The following is a 21,860-nucleotide window of genomic DNA, read 5'->3' on the forward strand; positions in this document are numbered from 1 at the left end:
TGCGTGAACGTGTGCGAGTGCTGAGGAAACCAAGCTGCTCCAAAAGAGAGGGCAGTGCGTTTCCCTACGCTCGGCGTGCACAGAGGGGCTCTAAAGGGCTACGGGCCTGGATGTTGCTTAGCAGACCCAGGTGCGCCTGGGGTTACTCAGTGTTCCTGCCGGGAACAGGGTGCCCCGGCTAGCCTCCCAGGTGTCCAGAAAGCTGTGCTGCCGTTCAAGGTATGCAGAGCAGAGGCCACCGCCTCCTGGAAACTGCAGCACGCCTCCGCTTCTGCACGGCAAATCAGGGCCTTACTTCCAGGCGTGGGTTCATGCTGGGTGTGCCGGGAGCCACACAGCATGCTAAGATGCCGACTTTCTCCTCGAGCAGAGTGACTTCAGGTACGAGGGCGGGCCTCGCAGTGTTCCAAGCACAGTGTTCTCTCATGGCAGCTCACACAAGGGCCATGACAGAGTCTTCCTGGGCACTTCGCACTCACCAGCCATGTTGTCCTGAGGGCGTTTCGAGGGCTCTGGAGATGTAGCGCTCCTCAAGGAACGCGCAGTGTGTGGTTGCCCAGCACTCGGCACGCACAGGGGTCCTCCGAGGGAATCAACCAATGGACCTCGACGTTGCTCAGCCGGCCCACAGGTGTCTGGAGGCACTCAGTGACCTTGGATTGAAAATGATGCATGCCCGTGGGGCCTAGGAGTCCCCGGACGTGTACTTCCTTTAAAGCAAAGCGACTAAGAACTCCTGGAAAGAGCTGCATGCCTCCCTTTCTGCACGGCTACTCAGGGCCTAACCTGGAGGCGAGTTCTCACGTTGAGGTTCCCTTTAGCTCTAGAGCCTGTCATGCGGACCGCCACCGCGGCCACGGAAGCCCCTGGTTTAGAGAGAGCAAACTCATAATTTTCCCCGAAGCATTCTTCCAGGGCTCACTGGCCTGTCGGGAGCCGGGAATGTCAGGGAGCGTCAAGGCAGGCATGAATGCCGCCCTCAAAATGGGAAAGCAGGGCTAGTTCCAGCAGGCCCCCGTTTCCATGGGCACACTCAGCGTACATCCCTGTGGTTTCTAACGAGTCCCAAGAGACACCGGTTACCCTGTGTTTCCTTCCCTGAGTCAACTTATCGAAGTAGGGAGTCCCGCATCCAGCGAACTGTCTCAACCAAGGAACGCCGTAGCTGCTCCTCTGGGCCTGGGGCTGCCTGCAGTGCCAAAGAAGGAACAGGACTTGAATTGCAGTAAGAACCCAAGCCACCGTCCTCTAGGAGGCACGGTGCCTTCAGTCAGGAGGTCCTGGATGGAATGCGAAGACGAAGGTTACTCTGAGCGCAGCTCCGATTAGGGCAACGCGTAACACCTCCGCGCCATGTGGGACGTGCCAGAACGGTGTGCGTGAACGTGTGCGAGTGCTGAGGAAACCAAGCTGCTCCAAAAGAGAGGGCAGTGCGTTTCCCTACGCTCGGCGTGCACAGAGGGGCTCTAAAGGGCTACGGGCCTGCATGTTGCTCAGCAGACCCAGGTGCGCCTGGGGTTACTCAGTGTTCCTGCCGGGAACAGGGTGCCCCGGCTAGCCTCCCAGGTGTCCAGAAAGCTGTGCTGCCGTTCAAGGTATGCAGAGCAGAGGCCACCGCCTCCTGGAAACTGCAGCACGCCTCCGCTTCTGCACGGCAAATCAGGGCCTTACTTCCAGGCGTGGGTTCATGCTGGGTGTGCCGGGAGCCACACAGCATGCTAAGATGCCGACTTTCTCCTCGAGCAGAGTGACTTCAGGTACGAGGGCGGGCCTCGCAGTGTTCCAAGCACAGTGTTCTCTCATGGCAGCTCACACAAGGGCCATGACAGAGTCTTCCTGGGCACTTCGCACTCACCAGCCATGTTGTCCTGAGGGCGTTCCGAGGGCTCTGCAGATGTAGCGCTCCTCAAGGAACGCGCAGTGTGTGGTTGCCCAGCACTCGGCACGCACAGGGGTCCTCCGAGGGAATCAACCAATGGACCTCGACGTTGCTCAGCCGGCCCACAGGTGTCTGGAGGCACTCAGTGACCTTGGAGGGAAAATGATGCACGCCCGTGGGGCCTAGGAGTCCCCGGACGTGTACTTCCTTTAAAGCAAAGCGACTAAGAACTCCTGGAAAGAGCTGCATGCCTCCCTTTCTGCACGGCTACTCAGGGCCTAACCTGGAGGCGAGTTCTCACGTTGAGGTTCCCTTTAGCTCTAGAGCCTGTCATGCGGACCGCCACCGCGGCCACGGAAGCCCCTGGTTTAGAGAGAGCAAACTCATAATTTTCCCCGAAGCATTCTTCCAGGGCTCACTGGCCTGTCGGGAGCCGGGAATGTCAGGGAGCGTCAAGGCAGGCATGAATGCCGCCCTCAAAATGGGAAAGCAGGGCTAGTTCCAGCAGGCCCCCGTTTCCATGGGCACACTCAGCGTACATCCCTGTGGTTTCTAACGAGTCCCAAGAGACACCGGTTACCCTGTGTTTCCTTCCCTGAGTCAACTTATCGAAGTAGGGAGTCCCGCATCCAGCGAACTGTCTCAACCAAGGAACGCCGTAGCTGCTCCTCTGGGCCTGGGGCTGCCTGCAGTGCCAAAGAAGGAACAGGACTTGAATTGCAGTAAGAACCCAAGCCGCCGTCCTCTAGGAGGCACGGTGCCTTCAGTCAGGAGGTCCTGGATGGAATGCGAAGACGAGGGTTACTCTGAGCGCAGCTCCGATTAGGGCAACGCGTAACACCTCCGCGCCATGTGGGACGTGCCAGAACGGTGTGCGTGAACGTGTGCGAGTGCTGAGGAAACCAAGCTGCTCCAAAAGAGAGGGCAGTGCGTTTCCCTACGCTCGGCGTGCACAGAGGGGCTCTAAAGGGCTACGGGCCTGGATGTTGCTCAGCAGACCCAGGTGCGCCTGGGGTTACTCAGTGTTCCTGCCGGGAACAGGGTGCCCCGGCTAGCCTCCCAGGTGTCCAGAAAGCTGTGCTGCCGTTCAAGGTATGCAGAGCAGAGGCCACCGCCTCCTGGAAACTGCAGCACGCCTCCGCTTCTGCACGGCAAATCAGGGCCTTACTTCCAGGCGTGGGTTCATGCTGGGTGTGCCGGGAGCCACACAGCATGCTAAGATGCCGACTTTCTCCTCGAGCAGAGTGACTTCAGGTACGAGGGCGGGCCTCGCAGTGTTCCAAGCACAGTGTTCTCTCATGGCAGCTCACACAAGGGCCATGACAGAGTCTTCCTGGGCACTTCGCACTCACCAGCCATGTTGTCCTGAGGGCGTTTCGAGGGCTCTGGAGATGTAGCGCTCCTCAAGGAACGCGCAGTGTGTGGTTGCCCAGCACTCGGCACGCACAGGGGTCCTCCGAGGGAATCAACCAATGGACCTCGACGTTGCTCAGCCGGCCCACAGGTGTCTGGAGGCACTCAGTGACCTTGGAGGGAAAATGATGCACGCCCGTGGGGCCTAGGAGTCCCCGGACGTGTACTTCCTTTAAAGCAAAGCGACTAAGAACTCCTGGAAAGAGCTGCATGCCTCCCTTTCTGCACGGCTACTCAGGGCCTAACCTGGAGGCGAGTTCTCACGTTGAGGTTCCCTTTAGCTCTAGAGCCTGTCATGCGGACCGCCACCGCGGCCACGGAAGCCCCTGGTTTAGAGAGAGCAAACTCATAATTTTCCCCGAAGCATTCTTCCAGGGCTCACTGGCCTGTCGGGAGCCGGGAATGTCAGGGAGCGTCAAGGCAGGCATGAATGCCGCCCTCAAAATGGGAAAGCAGGGCTAGTTCCAGCAGGCCCCCGTTTCCATGGGCACACTCAGCGTACATCCCTGTGGTTTCTAACGAGTCCCAAGAGACACCGGTTACCCTGTGTTTCCTTCCCTGAGTCAACTTATCGAAGTAGGGAGTCCCGCATCCAGCGAACTGTCTCAACCAAGGAACGCCGTAGCTGCTCCTCTGGGCCTGGGGCTGCCTGCAGTGCCAAAGAAGGAACAGGACTTGAATTGCAGTAAGAACCCAAGCCGCCGTCCTCTAGGAGGCACGGTGCCTTCAGTCAGGAGGTCCTGGATGGAATGCGAAGACGAAGGTTACTCTGAGCGCAGCTCCGATTAGGGCAACGCGTAAGACCTCCGCGCCATGTGGGACGTTCCAGAACGGTGTGCGTGAACGTGTGCGAGTGCTGAGGAAACCAAGCTGCTCCAAAAGAGAGGGCAGTGCGTTTCCCTACGCTCGGCGTGCACAGAGGGGCTCTAAAGGGCTACGGGCCTGGATGTTGCTCAGCAGACCCAGGTGCGCCTGGGGTTACTCAGTGTTCCTGCCGGGAACAGGGTGCCCCGGCTAGCCTCCCAGGTGTCCAGAAAGCTGTGCTGCCGTTCAAGGTATGCAGAGCAGAGGCCACCGCCTCCTGGAAACTGCAGCACGCCTCCGCTTCTGCACGGCAAATCAGGGCCTTACTTCCAGGCGTGGGTTCATGCTGGGTGTGCCGGGAGCCACACAGCATGCTAAGATGCCGACTTTCTCCTCGAGCAGAGTGACTTCAGGTACGAGGGCGGGCCTCGCAGTGTTCCAAGCACAGTGTTCTCTCATGGCAGCTCACACAAGGGCCATGACAGAGTCTTCCTGGGCACTTCGCACTCACCAGCCATGTTGTCCTGAGGGCGTTCCGAGGGCTCTGCAGATGTAGCGCTCCTCAAGGAACGCGCAGTGTGTGGTTGCCCAGCACTCGGCACGCACAGGGGTCCTCCGAGGGAATCAACCAATGGACCTCGACGTTGCTCAGCCGGCCCACAGGTGTCTGGAGGCACTCAGTGACCTTGGAGGGAAAATGATGCACGCCCGTGGGGCCTAGGAGTCCCCGGACGTGTACTTCCTTTAAAGCAAAGCGACTAAGAACTCCTGGAAAGAGCTGCATGCCTCCCTTTCTGCACGGCTACTCAGGGCCTAACCTGGAGGCGAGTTCTCACGTTGAGGTTCCCTTTAGCTCTAGAGCCTGTCATGCGGACCGCCACCGCGGCCACGGAAGCCCCTGGTTTAGAGAGAGCAAACTCATAATTTTCCCCGAAGCATTCTTCCAGGGCTCACTGGCCTGTCGGGAGCCGGGAATGTCAGGGAGCGTCAAGGCAGGCATGAATGCCGCCCTCAAAATGGGAAAGCAGGGCTAGTTCCAGCAGGCCCCCGTTTCCATGGGCACACTGAGCGTACATCCCTGTGGTTTCTAACGAGTCCCAAGAGACACCGGTTACCCTGTGTTTCCTTCCCTGAGTCAACTTATCGAAGTAGGGAGTCCCGCATCCAGCGAACTGTCTCAACCAAGGAACGCCGTAGCTGCTCCTCTGGGCCTGGGGCTGCCTGCAGTGCCAAAGAAGGAACAGGACTTGAATTGCAGTAAGAACCCAAGCCGCCGTCCTCTAGGAGGCACGGTGCCTTCAGTCAGGAGGTCCTGGATGGAATGCGAAGACGAAGGTTACTCTGAGCGCAGCTCCGATTAGGGCAACGCGTAAGACCTCCGCGCCATGTGGGACGTGCCAGAACGGTGTGCGTGAACGTGTGCGAGTGCTGAGGAAACCAAGCTGCTCCAAAAGAGAGGGCAGTGCGTTTCCCTACGCTCGGCGTGCACAGAGGGGCTCTAAAGGGCTACGGGCCTGGATGTTGCTCAGCAGACCCAGCTGCGCCTGGGGTTACTCAGTGTTCCTGCCGGGAACAGGGTGCCCCGGCTAGCCTCCCAGGTGTCCAGAAAGCTGTGCTGCCGTTCAAGGTATGCAGAGCAGAGGCCACCGCCTCCTGGAAACTGCAGCACGCCTCCGCTTCTGCACGGCAAATCAGGGCCTTACTTCCAGGCGTGGGTTCATGCTGGGTGTGCCGGGAGCCACACAGCATGCTAAGATGCCGACTTTCTCCTCGAGCAGAGTGACTTCAGGTACGAGGGCGGGCCTCGCAGTGTTCCAAGCACAGTGTTCTCTCATGGCAGCTCACACAAGGGCCATGACAGAGTCTTCCTGGGCACTTCGCACTCACCAGCCATGTTGTCCTGAGGGCGTTCCGAGGGCTCTGGAGATGTAGCGCTCCTCAAGGAACGCGCAGTGTGTGGTTGCCCAGCACTCGGCACGCACAGGGGTCCTCCGAGGGAATCAACCAATGGACCTCGACGTTGCTCAGCCGGCCCACAGGTGTCTGGAGGCACTCAGTGACCTTGGAGGGAAAATGATGCACGCCCGTGGGGCCTAGGAGTCCCCGGACGTGTACTTCCTTTAAAGCAAAGCGACTAAGAACTCCTGGAAAGAGCTGCATGCCTCCCTTTCTGCACGGCTACTCAGGGCCTAACCTGGAGGCGAGTTCTCACGTTGAGGTTCCCTTTAGCTCTAGAGCCTGTCATGCGGACCGCCACCGCGGCCACGGAAGCCCCTGGTTTAGAGAGAGCAAACTCATAATTTTCCCCGAAGCATTCTTCCAGGGCTCACTGGCCTGTCGGGAGCCGGGAATGTCAGGGAGCGTCAAGGCAGGCATGAATGCCGCCCTCAAAATGGGAAAGCAGGGCTAGTTCCAGCAGGCCCCCGTTTCCATGGGCACACTCAGCGTACATCCCTGTGGTTTCTAACGAGTCCCAAGAGACACCGGTTACCCTGTGTTTCCTTCCCTGAGTCAACTTATCGAAGTAGGGAGTCCCGCATCCAGCGAACTGTCTCAACCAAGGAACGCCGTAGCTGCTCCTCTGGGCCTGGGGCTGCCTGCAGTGCCAAAGAAGGAACAGGACTTGAATTGCAGTAAGAACCCAAGCCGCCGTCCTCTAGGAGGCACGGTGCCTTCAGTCAGGAGGTCCTGGATGGAATGCGAAGACGAGGGTTACTCTGAGCGCAGCTCCGATTAGGGCAACGCGTAAGACCTCCACGCCATGTGGGACATGCCAGAACGGTGTGCGTGAACGTGTGCGAGTGCTGAGGAAACCAAGCTGCTCCAAAAGAGAGGGCAGTGCGTTTCCCTATGCTCGGCGTGCACAGAGGGGCTCTAAAGGGCTATGGGCCTGGATGTTGCTTTGCAGACCCAGGTGCGCCTGGGTTTACTCAGTGTTCCTGCCGAGAACAGGGTGCCCCGGCTAGCCTCCCAGGTGTCCAGAAAGCTGTGCTGCCGTTCAAGGTATGCAGAGCAGAGGCCACCGCCTCCTGGAAACTGCAGCACGCCTCCGCTTCTGCACGGCAAATCAGGGCCTTACTTCCAGGCGTGGGTTCATGCTGGGTGTGCCGGGAGCCACACAGCATGCTAAGATGCCGACTTTCTCCTCGAGCAGAGTGACTTCAGGTACGAGGGCGGGCCTCGCAGTGTTCCAAGCACAGTGTTCTCTCATGGCAGCTCACACAAGGGCCATGACAGAGTCTTCCTGGGCACTTCGCACTCACCAGCCATGTTGTCCTGAGGGCGTTCCGAGGGCTCTGCAGATGTAGCGCTCCTCAAGGAACGCGCAGTGTGTGGTTGCCCAGCACTCGGCACGCACAGGGGTCCTCCGAGGGAATCAACCAATGGACCTCGACGTTGCTCAGCCGGCCCACAGGTGTCTGGAGGCACTCAGTGACCTTGGAGGGAAAATGATGCACGCCCGTGGGGCCTAGGAGTCCCCGGACGTGTACTTCCTTTAAAGCAAAGCGACTAAGAACTCCTGGAAAGAGCTGCATGCCTCCCTTTCTGCACGGCTACTCAGGGCCTAACCTGGAGGCGAGTTCTCACGTTGAGGTTCCCTTTAGCTCTAGAGCCTGTCATGCGGACCGCCACCGCGGCCATGGAAGCCCCTGGTTTAGAGAGAGCAAACTCATAATTTTCCCCGAAGCATTCTTCCAGGGCTCACTGGCCTGTCGGGAGCCGGGAATGTCAGGGAGCGTCAAGGCAGGCATGAATGCCGCCCTCAAAATGGGAAAGCAGGGCTAGTTCCAGCAGGCCCCCGTTTCCATGGGCACACTCAGCGTACATCCCTGTGGTTTCTAACGAGTCCCAAGAGACACCGGTTACCCTGTGTTTCCTTCCCTGAGTCAACTTATCGAAGTAGGGAGTCCCGCATCCAGCGAACTGTCTCAACCAAGGAACGCCGTAGCTGCTCCTCTGGGCCTGGGGCTGCCTGCAGTGCCAAAGAAGGAACAGGACTTGAATTGCAGTAAGAACCCAAGCCGCCATCCTCTAGGAGGCACGGTGCCTTCAGTCAGGAGGTCCTGGATGGAATGCGAAGACGAAGGTTACTCTGAGCGCAGCTCCGATTAGGGCAACGCGTAAGACCTCCGCGCCATGTGGGACGTGAAAGAACGGTGTGCGTGAACGTGTGCGAGTGCTGAGGAAACCAAGCTGCTCCAAAAGAGAGGGCAGTGCGTTTCCCTACGCTCGGCGTGCAAAGAGGGGCTCTAAAGGGCTACGGGCCTGGATGTTGCTCAGCAGACTCAGGTGCGCCTGGGGTTACTCAGTGTTCCTGCCGGGAACAGGGTGCCCCGGCTAGCCTCCCAGGTGTCCAGAAAGCTGTGCTGCCGTTCAAGGTATGCAGAGCAGAGGCCACCGCCTCCTGGAAACTGCAGCACGCCTCCGCTTCTGCACGGCAAATCAGGGCCTTACTTCCAGGCGTGGGTTCATGCTGGGTGTGCCGGGAGCCACACAGCATGCTAAGATGCCGACTTTCTCCTCGAGCAGAGTGACTTCAGGTACGAGGGCGGGCCTCGCAGTGTTCCAAGCACAGTGTTCTCTCATGGCAGCTCACACAAGGGCCATGACAGAGTCTTCCTGGGCACTTCGCACTCACCAGCCATGTTGTCCTGAGGGCGTTCGAGGGCTCTGGAGATGTAGCGTTCCTCAAGGAACGCGCAGTGTGTGGTTGCCCAGCACTCGGCACGCACAGGGGTCCTCCGAGGGAATCAACCAATGGACCTCGACGTTGCTCAGCCGGCCCACAGGTGTCTGGAGGCACTCAGTGACCTTGGAGGGAAAATGATGCACGCCCGTGGGGCCTAGGAGTCCCCGGACGTGTACTTCCTTTAAAGCAAAGCGACTAAGAACTCCTGGAAAGAGCTGCATGCCTCCCTTTCTGCACGGCTACTCAGGGCCTAACCTGGAGGCGAGTTCTCACGTTGAGGTTCCCTTTAGCTCTAGAGCCTGTCATGCGGACCGCCACCGCGGCCACGGAAGCCCCTGGTTTAGAGAGAGCAAACTCATAATTTTCCCCGAAGCATTCTTCCAGGGCTCACTGGCCTGTCGGGAGCCAGGAATGTCAGGGAGCGTCAAGGCAGGCATGAATGCCGCCCTCAAAATGGGAAAGCAGGGCTAGTTCCAGCAGGCCCCCGTTTCCATGGGCACACTCAGCGTACATCCCTGTGGTTTCTAACGAGTCCCAAGAGACACCGGTTACCCTGTGTTTCCTTCCCTGAGTCAACTTATCGAAGTAGGGAGTCCCGCATCCAGCGAACTGTCTCAACCAAGGAACGCCGTAGCTGCTCCTCTGGGCCTGGGGCTGCCTGCAGTGCCAAAGAAGGAACAGGACTTGAATTGCAGTAAGAACCCAAGCCGCCGTCCTCTAGGAGGCACGGTGCCTTCAGTCAGGAGGTCCTGGATGGAATGCGAAGACGAGGGCTACTCTGAGCGCAGCTCCGATTAGGGCAACGCGTAACACCTCCGCGCCATGTGGGACGTGCCAGAACGGTGTGCGTGAACGTGTGCGAGTGCTGAGGAAACCAAGCTGCTCCAAAAGAGAGGGCAGTGCGTTTCCCTACGCTCGGCGTGCAAAGAGGGGCTCTAAAGGGCTACGGGCCTGGATGTTGCTCAGCAGACCCAGGTGCGCCTGGGGTTTCTCAGTGTTCCTGCCGGGAACAGGGTGCCCCGGCTAGCCTCCCAGGTGTCCAGAAAGCTGTGCTGCCGTTCAAGGTATGCAGAGCAGAGGCCACCGCCTCCTGGAAACTGCAGCGCGCCTCCGCTTCTGCACGGCAAATCAGGGCCTTACTTCCAGGCGTGGGTTCATGCTGGGTGTGCCGGGAGCCACACAGCATGCTAAGATGCCGACTTTCTCCTCGAGCAGAGTGACTTCAGGTACGAGGGCGGGCCTCGCAGTGTTCCAAGCACAGTGTTCTCTCATGGCAGCTCACACAAGGGCCATGACAGAGTCTTCCTGGGCACTTCGCACTCACCAGCCATGTTGTCCTGAGGGCGTTCGAGGGCTCTGGAGATGTAGCGTTCCTCAAGGAACGCGCAGTGTGTGGTTGCCCAGCACTCGGCACGCACAGGGGTCCTCCGAGGGAATCAACCAATGGACCTCGACGTTGCTCAGCCGGCCCACAGGTGTCTGGAGGCACTCAGTGACCTTGGAGGGAAAATGATGCACGCCCGTGGGGCCTAGGAGTCCCCGGACGTGTACTTCCTTTAAAGCAAAGCGACTAAGAACTCCTGGAAAGAGCTGCATGCCTCCCTTTCTGCACGGCTACTCAGGGCCTAACCTGGAGGCGAGTTCTCACGTTGAGGTTCCCTTTAGCTCTAGAGCCTGTCATGCGGACCGCCACCGCGGCCACGGAAGCCCCTGGTTTAGAGAGAGCAAACTCATAATTTTCCCCGAAGCATTCTTCCAGGGCTCACTGGCCTGTCGGGAGCCAGGAATGTCAGGGAGCGTCAAGGCAGGCATGAATGCCGCCCTCAAAATGGGAAAGCAGGGCTAGTTCCAGCAGGCCCCCGTTTCCATGGGCACACTCAGCGTACATCCCTGTGGTTTCTAACGAGTCCCAAGAGACACCGGTTACCCTGTGTTTCCTTCCCTGAGTCAACTTATCGAAGTAGGGAGTCCCGCATCCAGCGAACTGTCTCAACCAAGGAACGCCGTAGCTGCTCCTCTGGGCCTGGGGCTGCCTGCAGTGCCAAAGAAGGAACAGGACTTGAATTGCAGTAAGAACCCAAGCCGCCGTCCTCTAGGAGGCACGGTGCCTTCAGTCAGGAGGTCCTGGATGGAATGCGAAGACGAGGGCTACTCTGAGCGCAGCTCCGATTAGGGCAACGCGTAACACCTCCGCGCCATGTGGGACGTGCCAGAACGGTGTGCGTGAACGTGTGCGAGTGCTGAGGAAACCAAGCTGCTCCAAAAGAGAGGGCAGTGCGTTTCCCTACGCTCGGCGTGCAAAGAGGGGCTCTAAAGGGCTACGGGCCTGGATGTTGCTCAGCAGACCCAGGTGCGCCTGGGGTTTCTCAGTGTTCCTGCCGGGAACAGGGTGCCCCGGCTAGCCTCCCAGGTGTCCAGAAAGCTGTGCTGCCGTTCAAGGTATGCAGAGCAGAGGCCACCGCCTCCTGGAAACTGCAGCGCGCCTCCGCTTCTGCACGGCAAATCAGGGCCTTACTTCCAGGCGTGGGTTCATGCTGGGTGTGCCGGGAGCCACACAGCATGCTAAGATGCCGACTTTCTCCTCGAGCAGAGTGACTTCAGGTACGAGGGCGGGCCTCGCAGTGTTCCAAGCACAGTGTTCTCTCATGGCAGCTCACACAAGGGCCATGACAGAGTCTTCCTGGGCACTTCGCACTCACCAGCCATGTTGTCCTGAGGGCGTTCCGAGGGCTCTGCAGATGTAGCGCTCCTCAAGGAACGCGCAGTGTGTGGTTGCCCAGCACTCGGCACGCACAGGGGTCCTCCGAGGGAATCAACCAATGGACCTCGACGTTGCTCAGCCGGCCCACAGGTGTCTGGAGGCACTCAGTGACCTTGGAGGGAAAATGATGCACGCCCGTGGGGCCTAGGAGTCCCCGGACGTGTACTTCCTTTAAAGCAAAGCGACTAAGAACTCCTGGAAAGAGCTGCATGCCTCCCTTTCTGCACGGCTACTCAGGGCCTAACCTGGAGGCGAGTTCTCACGTTGAGGTTCCCTTTAGCTCTAGAGCCTGTCATGCGGACCGCCACCGCGGCCACGGAAGCCCCTGGTTTAGAGAGAGCAAACTCATAATTTTCCCCGAAGCATTCTTCCAGGGCTCACTGGCCTGTCGGGAGCCAGGAATGTCAGGGAGCGTCAAGGCAGGCATGAATGCCGCCCTCAAAATGGGAAAGCAGGGCTAGTTCCAGCAGGCCCCCGTTTCCATGGGCACACTCAGCGTACATCCCTGTGGTTTCTAACGAGTCCCAAGAGACACTGGTTACCCTGTGTTTCCTTCCCTGAGTCAACTTATCGAAGTAGGGAGTCCCGCATCCAGCGAACTGTCTCAACCAAGGAACGCCGTAGCTGCTCCTCTGGGCCTGGGGCTGCCTGCAGTGCCAAAGAAGGAACAGGACTTGAATTGCAGTAAGAACCCAAGCCGCCGTCCTCTAGGAGGCACGGTGCCTTCAGTCAGGAGGTCCTGGATGGAATGCGAAGACGAGGGCTACTCTGAGCGCAGCTCCGATTAGGGCAACGCGTAACACCTCCGCGCCATGTGGGACGTGCCAGAACGGTGTGCGTGAACGTGTGCGAGTGCTGAGGAAACCAAGCTGCTCCAAAAGAGAGGGCAGTGCGTTTCCCTACGCTCGGCGTGCACAGAGGGGCTCTAAAGGGCTACGGGCCTGCATGTTGCTCAGCAGACCCAGGTGCGCCTGGGGTTACTCAGTGTTCCTGCCGGGAACAGGGTGCCCCGGCTAGCCTCCCAGGTGTCCAGAAAGCTGTGCTGCCGTTCAAGGTATGCAGAGCAGAGGCCACCGCCTCCTGGAAACTGCAGCACGCCTCCGCTTCTGCACGGCAAATCAGGGCCTTACTTCCAGGCGTGGGTTCATGCTGGGTGTGCCGGGAGCCACACAGCATGCTAAGATGCCGACTTTCTCCTCGAGCAGAGTGACTTCAGGTACGAGGGCGGGCCTCACAGTGTTCCAAGCACAGTGTTCTCTCATGGCAGCTCACACAAGGGCCATGACAGAGTCTTCCTGGGCACTTCGCACTCACCAGCCATGTTGTCCTGAGGGCGTTTCGAGGGCTCTGGAGATGTAGCGCTCCTCAAGGAACGCGCAGTGTGTGGTTGCCCAGCACTCGGCACGCACAGGGGTCCTCCGAGGGAATCAACCAATGGACCTCGACGTTGCTCAGCCGGCCCACAGGTGTCTGGAGGCACTCAGTGACCTTGGAGGGAAAATGATGCACGCCCGTGGGGCCTAGGAGTCCCCGGACGTGTACTTCCTTTAAAGCAAAGCGACTAAGAACTCCTGGAAAGAGCTGCATGCCTCCCTTTCTGCACGGCTACTCAGGGCCTAACCTGGAGGCGAGTTCTCACGTTGAGGTTCCCTTTAGCTCTAGAGCCTGTCATGCGGACCGCCACCGCGGCCACGGAAGCCCCTGGTTTAGAGAGAGCAAACTCATAATTTTCCCCGAAGCATTCTTCCAGGGCTCACTGGCCTGTCGGGAGCCGGGAATGTCAGGGAGCGTCAAGGCAGGCATGAATGCCGCCCTCAAAATGGGAAAGCAGGGCTAGTTCCAGCAGGCCCCCGTTTCCATGGGCACACTCAGCGTACATCCCTGTGGTTTCTAACGAGTCCCAAGAGACACCGGTTACCCTGTGTTTCCTTCCCTGAGTCAACTTATCGAAGTAGGGAGTCCCGCATCCAGCGAACTGTCTCAACCAAGGAACGCCGTAGCTGCTCCTCTGGGCCTGGGGCTGCCTGCAGTGCCAAAGAAGGAACAGGACTTGAATTGCAGTAAGAACCCAAGCCGCCGTCCTCTAGGAGGCACGGTGCCTTCAGTCAGGAGGTCCTGGATGGAATGCGAAGACGAGGGTTACTCTGAGCGCAGCTCCGATTAGGGCAACGCGTAACACCTCCGCGCCATGTGGGACGTGCCAGAACGGTGTGCGTGAACGTGTGCGAGTGCTGAGGAAACCAAGCTGCTCCAAAAGAGAGGGCAGTGCGTTTCCCTACGCTCGGCGTGCACAGAGGGGCTCTAAAGGGCTACGGGCCTGCATGTTGCTCAGCAGACCCAGGTGCGCCTGGGGTTACTCAGTGTTCCTGCCGGGAACAGGGTGCCCCGGCTAGCCTCCCAGGTGTCCAGAAAGCTGTGCTGCCGTTCAAGGTATGCAGAGCAGAGGCCACCGCCTCCTGGAAACTGCAGCACGCCTCCGCTTCTGCACGGCAAATCAGGGCCTTACTTCCAGGCATGGGTTCATGCTGGGTGTGCCGGGAGCCACACAGCATGCTAAGATGCCGACTTTCTCCTCGAGCAGAGTGACTTCAGGTACGAGGGCGGGCCTCGCAGTGTTCCAAGCACAGTGTTCTCTCATGGCAGCTCACACAAGGGCCATGACAGAGTCTTCCTGGGCACTTCGCACTCACCAGCCATGTTGTCCTGAGGGCGTTCCGAGGGCTCTGCAGATGTAGCGCTCCTCAAGGAACGCGCAGTGTGTGGTTGCCCAGCACTCGGCACGCACAGGGGTCCTCCGAGGGAATCAACCAATGGACCTCGACGTTGCTCAGCCGGCCCACAGGTGTCTGGAGGCACTCAGTGACCTTGGAGGGAAAATGATGCACGCCCGTGGGGCCTAGGAGTCCCCGGACGTGTACTTCCTTTAAAGCAAAGCGACTAAGAACTCCTGGAAAGAGCTGCATGCCTCCCTTTCTGCACGGCTACTCAGGGCCTAACCTGGAGGCGAGTTCTCACGTTGAGGTTCCCTTTAGCTCTAGAGCCTGTCATGCGGACCGCCACCGCGGCCACGGAAGCCCCTGGTTTAGAGAGAGCAAACTCATAATTTTCCCCGAAGCATTCTTCCAGGGCTCACTGGCCTGTCGGGAGCCGGGAATGTCAGGGAGCGTCAAGGCAGGCATGAATGCCGCCCTCAAAATGGGAAAGCAGGGCTAGTTCCAGCAGGCCCCCGTTTCCATGGGCACACTCAGCGTACATCCCTGTGGTTTCTAACGAGTCCCAAGAGACACCGGTTACCCTGTGTTTCCTTCCCTGAGTCAACTTATCAAAGTAGGGAGTCCCGCATCCAGCGAACTGTCTCAACCAAGGAACGCCGTAGCTGCTCCTCTGGGCCTGGGGCTGCCTGCAGTGCCAAAGAAGGAACAGGACTTGAATTGCAGTAAGAACCCAAGCCGCCGTCCTCTAGGAGGCACGGTGCCTTCAGTCAGGAGGTCCTGGATGGAATGCGAAGACGAGGGTTACTCTGAGCGCAGCTCCGATTAGGGCAACGCGTAAGACCTCCACGCCATGTGGGACATGCCAGAACGGTGTGCGTGAACGTGTGCGAGTGCTGAGGAAACCAAGCTGCTCCAAAAGAGAGGGCAGTGCGTTTCCCTATGCTCGGCGTGCACAGAGGGGCTCTAAAGGGCTATGGGCCTGGATGTTGCTTTGCAGACCCAGGTGCGCCTGGGTTTACTCAGTGTTCCTGCCGAGAACAGGGTGCCCCGGCTAGCCTCCCAGGTGTCCAGAAAGCTGTGCTGCCGTTCAAGGTATGCAGAGCAGAGGCCACCGCCTCCTGGAAACTGCAGCACGCCTCCGCTTCTGCACGGCAAATCAGGGCCTTACTTCCAGGCGTGGGTTCATGCTGGGTGTGCCGGGAGCCACACAGCATGCTAAGATGCCGACTTTCTCCTCGAGCAGAGTGACTTCAGGTACGAGGGCGGGCCTCGCAGTGTTCCAAGCACAGTGTTCTCTCATGGCAGCTCACACAAGGGCCATGACAGAGTCTTCCTGGGCACTTCGCACTCACCAGCCATGTTGTCCTGAGGGCGTTTCGAGGGCTCTGGAGATGTAGCGCTCCTCAAGGAACGCGCAGTGTGTGGTTGCCCAGCACTCGGCACGCACAGGGGTCCTCCGAGGGAATCAACCAATGGACCTCGACGTTGCTCAGCCGGCCCACAGGTGTCTGGAGGCACTCAGTGACCTTGGAGGGAAAATGATGCACGCCCGTGGGGCCTAGGAGTCCCCGGACGTGTACTTCCTTTAAAGCAAAGCGACTAAGAACTCCTGGAAAGAGCTGCATGCCTCCCTTTCTGCACGGCTACTCAGGGCCTAACCTGGAGGCGAGTTCTCACGTTGAGGTTCCCTTTAGCTCTAGAGCCTGTCATGCGGACCGCCACCGCGGCCACGGAAGCCCCTGGTTTAGAGAGAGCAAACTCATAATTTTCCCCGAAGCATTCTTCCAGGGCTCACTGGCCTGTCGGGAGCCGGGAATGTCAGGGAGCGTCAAGGCAGGCATGAATGCCGCCCTCAAAATGGGAAAGCAGGGCTAGTTCCAGCAGGCCCCCGTTTCCATGGGCACACTCAGCGTACATCCCTGTGGTTTCTAACGAGTCCCAAGAGACACCGGTTACCCTGTGTTTCCTTCCCTGAGTCAACTTATCGAAGTAGGGAGTCCCGCATCCAGCGAACTGTCTCAACCAAGGAACGCCGTAGCTGCTCCTCTGGGCCTGGGGCTGCCTGCAGTGCCAAAGAAGGAACAGGACTTGAATTGCAGTAAGAACCCAAGCCGCCGTCCTCTAGGAGGCACGGTGCCTTCAGTCAGGAGGTCCTGGATGGAATGCGAAGACGAGGGTTACTCTGAGCGCAGCTCCGATTAGGGCAACGCGTAACACCTCCGCGCCATGTGGGACGTGCCAGAACGGTGTGTGTGAACGTGTGCGAGTGCTGAGGAAACCAAGCTGCTCCAAAAGAGAGGGCAGTGCGTTTCCCTACGCTCGGCGTGCACAGAGGGGCTCTAAAGGGCTACGGGCCTGGATGTTGCTCAGCAGACCCAGGTGCGCCTGGGGTTACTCAGTGTTCCTGCCGGGAACAGGGTGCCCCGGCTAGCCTCCCAGGTGTCCAGAAAGCTGTGCTGCCGTTCAAGGTATGCAGAGCAGAGGCCACCGCCTCCTGGAAACTGCAGCACGCCTCCGCTTCTGCACGGCAAATCAGGGCCTTACTTCCAGGCGTGGGTTCATGCTGGGTGTGCCGGGAGCCACACAGCATGCTAAGATGCCGACTTTCTCCTCGAGCAGAGTGACTTCAGGTACGAGGGCGGGCCTCGCAGTGTTCCAAGCACAGTGTTCTCTCATGGCAGCTCACACAAGGGCCATGACAGAGTCTTCCTGGGCACTTCGCACTCACCAGCCATGTTGTCCTGAGGGCGTTTCGAGGGCTCTGGAGATGTAGCGCTCCTCAAGGAACGCGCAGTGTGTGGTTGCCCAGCACTCGGCACGCACAGGGGTCCTCCGAGGGAATCAACCAATGGACCTCGACGTTGCTCAGCCGGCCCACAGGTGTCTGGAGGCACTCAGTGACCTTGGAGGGAAAATGATGCACGCCCGTGGGGCCTAGGAGTCCCCGGACGTGTACTTCCTTTAAAGCAAAGCGACTAAGAACTCCTGGAAAGAGCTGCATGCCTCCCTTTCTGCACGGCTACTCAGGGCCTAACCTGGAGGCGAGTTCTCACGTTGAGGTTCCCTTTAGCTCTAGAGCCTGTCATGCGGACCGCCACCGCGGCCACGGAAGCCCCTGGTTTAGAGAGAGCAAACTCATAATTTTCCCTGAAGCATTCTTCCAGGGCTCACTGGCCTGTCGGGAGCCGGGAATGTCAGGGAGCGTCAAGGCAGGCATGAATGCCGCCCTCAAAATGGGAAAGCAGGGCTAGTTCCAGCAGGCCCCCGTTTCCATGGGCACACTCAGCGTACATCCCTGTGGTTTCTAACGAGTCCCAAGAGACACCGGTTACCCTGTGTTTCCTTCCCTGAGTCAACTTATCGAAGTAGGGAGTCCCGCATCCAGCGAACTGTCTCAACCAAGGAACGCCGTAGCTGCTCCTCTGGGCCTGGGGCTGCCTGCAGTGCCAAAGAAGGAACAGGACTTGAATTGCAGTAAGAACCCAAGCCGCCGTCCTCTAGGAGGCACGGTGCCTTCAGTCAGGAGGTCCTGGATGGAATGCGAAGACGAAGGTTACTCTGAGCGCAGCTCCGATTAGGGCAACGCGTAAGACCTCCGCGCCATGTGGGACGTTCCAGAACGGTGTGCGTGAACGTGTGCGAGTGCTGAGGAAACCAAGCTGCTCCAAAAGAGAGGGCAGTGCGTTTCCCTACGCTCGGCGTGCACAGAGGGGCTCTAAAGGGCTACGGGCCTGGATGTTGCTCAGCAGACCCAGGTGCGCCTGGGGTTACTCAGTGTTCCTGCCGGGAACAGGGTGCCCCGGCTAGCCTCCCAGGTGTCCAGAAAGCTGTGCTGCCGTTCAAGGTATGCAGAGCAGAGGCCACCGCCTCCTGGAAACTGCAGCACGCCTCCGCTTCTGCACGGCAAATCAGGGCCTTACTTCCAGGCGTGGGTTCATGCTGGGTGTGCCGGGAGCCACACAGCATGCTAAGATGCCGACTTTCTCCTCGAGCAGAGTGACTTCAGGTACGAGGGCGGGCCTCGCAGTGTTCCAAGCACAGTGTTCTCTCATGGCAGCTCACACAAGGGCCATGACAGAGTCTTCCTGGGCACTTCGCACTCACCAGCCATGTTGTCCTGAGGGCGTTCCGAGGGCTCTGCAGATGTAGCGCTCCTCAAGGAACGCGCAGTGTGTGGTTGCCCAGCACTCGGCACGCACAGGGGTCCTCCGAGGGAATCAACCAATGGACCTCGACGTTGCTCAGCCGGCCCACAGGTGTCTGGAGGCACTCAGTGACCTTGGAGGGAAAATGATGCACGCCCGTGGGGCCTAGGAGTCCCCGGACGTGTACTTCCTTTAAAGCAAAGCGACTAAGAACTCCTGGAAAGAGCTGCATGCCTCCCTTTCTGCACGGCTACTCAGGGCCTAACCTGGAGGCGAGTTCTCACGTTGAGGTTCCCTTTAGCTCTAGAGCCTGTCATGCGGACCGCCACCGCGGCCACGGAAGCCCCTGGTTTAGAGAGAGCAAACTCATAATTTTCCCCGAAGCATTCTTCCAGGGCTCACTGGCCTGTCGGGAGCCGGGAATGTCAGGGAGCGTCAAGGCAGGCATGAATGCCGCCCTCAAAATGGGAAAGCAGGGCTAGTTCCAGCAGGCCCCCGTTTCCATGGGCACACTCAGCGTACATCCCTGTGGTTTCTAACGAGTCCCAAGAGACACCGGTTACCCTGTGTTTCCTTCCCTGAGTCAACTTATCGAAGTAGGGAGTCCCGCATCCAGCGAACTGTCTCAACCAAGGAACGCCGTAGCTGCTCCTCTGGGCCTGGGGCTGCCTGCAGTGCCAAAGAAGGAACAGGACTTGAATTGCAGTAAGAACCCAAGCCGCCGTCCTCTAGGAGGCACGGTGCCTTCAGTCAGGAGGTCCTGGATGGAATGCGAAGACGAGGGTTACTCTGAGCGCAGCTCCGATTAGGGCAACGCGTAACACCTCCGCGCCATGTGGGACGTGCCAGAACGGTGTGCGTGAACGTGTGCGAGTGCTGAGGAAACCAAGCTGCTCCAAAAGAGAGGGCAGTGCGTTTCCCTACGCTCGGCGTGCACAGAGGGGCTCTAAAGGGCTACGGGCCTGGATGTTGCTCAGCAGACCCAGGTGCGCCTGGGGTTACTCAGTGTTCCTGCCGGGAACAGGGTGCCCCGGCTAGCCTCCCAGGTGTCCAGAAAGCTGTGCTGCCGTTCAAGGTATGCAGAGCAGAGGCCACCGCCTCCTGGAAACTGCAGCACGCCTCCGCTTCTGCACGGCAAATCAGGGCCTTACTTCCAGGCGTGGGTTCATGCTGGGTGTGCCGGGAGCCACACAGCATGCTAAGATGCCGACTTTCTCCTCGAGCAGAGTGACTTCAGGTACGAGGGCGGGCCTCGCAGTGTTCCAAGCACAGTGTTCTCTCATGGCAGCTCACACAAGGGCCATGACAGAGTCTTCCTGGGCACTTCGCACTCACCAGCCATGTTGTCCTGAGGGCGTTCCGAGGGCTCTGCAGATGTAGCGCTCCTCAAGGAACGCGCAGTGTGTGGTTGCCCAGCACTCGGCACGCACAGGGGTCCTCCGAGGGAATCAACCAATGGACCTCGACGTTGCTCAGCCGGCCCACAGGTGTCTGGAGGCACTCAGTGACCTTGGAGGGAAAATGATGCACGCCCGTGGGGCCTAGGAGTCCCCGGACGTGTACTTCCTTTAAAGCAAAGCGACTAAGAACTCCTGGAAAGAGCTGCATGCCTCCCTTTCTGCACGGCTACTCAGGGCCTAACCTGGAGGCGAGTTCTCACGTTGAGGTTCCCTTTAGCTCTAGAGCCTGTCATGCGGACCGCCACCGCGGCCACGGAAGCCCCTGGTTTAGAGAGAGCAAACTCATAATTTTCCCCGAAGCATTCTTCCAGGGCTCACTGGCCTGTCGGGAGCCGGGAATGTCAGGGAGCGTCAAGGCAGGCATGAATGCCGCCCTCAAAATGGGAAAGCAGGGCTAGTTCCAGCAGGCCCCCGTTTCCATGGGCACACTCAGCATACATCCCTGTGGTTTCTAACGAGTCCCAAGAGACACCGGTTACCCTGTGTTTCCTTCCCTGAGTCAACTTATCGAAGTAGGGAGTCCCGCATCCAGCGAACTGTCTCAACCAAGGAACGCCGTAGCTGCTCCTCTGGGCCTGGGGCTGCCTGCAGTGCCAAAGAAGGAACAGGACTTGAATTGCAGTAAGAACCCAAGCCGCCGTCCTCTAGGAGGCACGGTGCCTTCAGTCAGGAGGTCCTGGATGGAATGCGAAGACGAGGGTTACTCTGAGCGCAGCTCCGATTAGGGCAACGCGTAAGACCTCCACGCCATGTGGGACATGCCAGAACGGTGTGCGTGAACGTGTGCGAGTGCTGAGGAAACCAAGCTGCTCCAAAAGAGAGGGCAGTGCGTTTCCCTATGCTCGGCGTGCACAGAGGGGCTCTAAAGGGCTATGGGCCTGGATGTTGCTTTGCAGACCCAGGTGCGCCTGGGTTTACTCAGTGTTCCTGCCGAGAACAGGGTGCCCCGGCTAGCCTCCCAGGTGTCCAGAAAGCTGTGCTGCCGTTCAAGGTATGCAGAGCAGAGGCCACCGCCTCCTGGAAACTGCAGCACGCCTCCGCTTCTGCACGGCAAATCAGGGCCTTACTTCCAGGCGTGGGTTCATGCTGGGTGTGCCGGGAGCCACACAGCATGCTAAGATGCCGACTTTCTCCTCGAGCAGAGTGACTTCAGGTACGAGGGCGGGCCTCGCAGTGTTCCAAGCACAGTGTTCTCTCATGGCAGCTCACACAAGGGCCATGACAGAGTCTTCCTGGGCACTTCGCACTCACCAGCCATGTTGTCCTGAGGGCGTTTCGAGGGCTCTGGAGATGTAGCGCTCCTCAAGGAACGCGCAGTGTGTGGTTGCCCAGCACTCGGCACGCACAGGGGTCCTCCGAGGGAATCAACCAATGGACCTCGACGTTGCTCAGCCGGCCCACAGGTGTCTGGAGGCACTCAGTGACCTTGGAGGGAAAATGATGCACGCCCGTGGGGCCTAGGAGTCCCCGGACGTGTACTTCCTTTAAAGCAAAGCGACTAAGAACTCCTGGAAAGAGCTGCATGCCTCCCTTTCTGCACGGCTACTCAGGGCCTAACCTGGAGGCGAGTTCTCACGTTGAGGTTCCCTTTAGCTCTAGAGCCTGTCATGCGGACCGCCACCGCGGCCACGGAAGCCCCTGGTTTAGAGAGAGCAAACTCATAATTTTCCCCGAAGCATTCTTCCAGGGCTCACTGGCCTGTCGGGAGCCGGGAATGTCAGGGAGCGTCAAGGCAGGCATGAATGCCGCCCTCAAAATGGGAAAGCAGGGCTAGTTCCAGCAGGCCCCCGTTTCCATGGGCACACTCAGCGTACATCCCTGTGGTTTCTAACGAGTCCCAAGAGACACCGGTTACCCTGTGTTTCCTTCCCTGAGTCAACTTATCGAAGTAGGGAGTCCCGCATCCAGCGAACTGTCTCAACCAAGGAACGCCGTAGCTGCTCCTCTGGGCCTGGGGCTGCCTGCAGTGCCAAAGAAGGAACAGGACTTGAATT

This window comes from Stenella coeruleoalba (assembly GCF_951394435.1).
Source record: "Stenella coeruleoalba genome assembly, chromosome: 16".
In the NCBI taxonomy this organism is placed as follows: Eukaryota; Metazoa; Chordata; class Mammalia; order Artiodactyla; family Delphinidae; genus Stenella; species Stenella coeruleoalba.